We start from the raw sequence: 501 nt of genomic DNA, 5'->3' as shown, positions 1-501 counted from the left end.
AGTTATGGCTGTAGGCCAGGACCCGCCTTGTTGTAGGAAATGGGCGGGGCTATTTGTAACCGTAGTAATACTGCCAGTTTAAAAATCGGTCGTTTTTAGGCTATTTTTACGTGTAATGTTTTTAATTTTTCAATATATGTTTTATGTTTTGTTAATTTTGTTGATTCTGAGGATTGTGAAATGTATAACTTTGTTTTTTTTTCAGGTGGTGTAGCGAGTGATAATGATGTTCACTTTTACTGGGTATAGTAGTGAGGGCCCTGTGTGGTGCATTTAAAATGGTGCTGAGTTTACTTTTAACAACTGGCAAAGGTTTTAATGTGGATGTGTTACTGCATAGATCTAAAAGGAAGATAAAGTCTCAGATTTAAATTTTCCATGACAGTTCTTATGATTTCTAGTTGTGAACAGAATTGTTAATATCTTCAGAATGGGATATATGTATTTGAGTCTTTGGCGTCTGTGGCTGATCTGTGGTGACTGACTGATTTCTTTGAAAAG

At 35.5% G+C, this 501-nt stretch overlaps 1 protein-coding gene across 3 annotated transcripts in view; it reads right to left on the bottom strand.

The window, feature by feature from the left end:
• The window catches only part of LOC119587760 (myosin light chain 1), an 8,881-nt gene that overhangs the window by 7,328 nt on the left and 1,052 nt on the right, over window positions 1–501 (bottom strand). The gene's annotated exons all lie outside the window — the stretch shown is intronic.

The sequence above is a fragment of the Penaeus monodon genome, chromosome 23 (genome assembly GCF_015228065.2).
Source record: "Penaeus monodon isolate SGIC_2016 chromosome 23, NSTDA_Pmon_1, whole genome shotgun sequence".
Classification (NCBI taxonomy): domain Eukaryota; kingdom Metazoa; phylum Arthropoda; class Malacostraca; order Decapoda; family Penaeidae; genus Penaeus; species Penaeus monodon.
The sequence above is the reverse complement of the archived record's forward strand: the minus strand, read 5'-3'. Positions and strand labels throughout refer to the sequence as shown.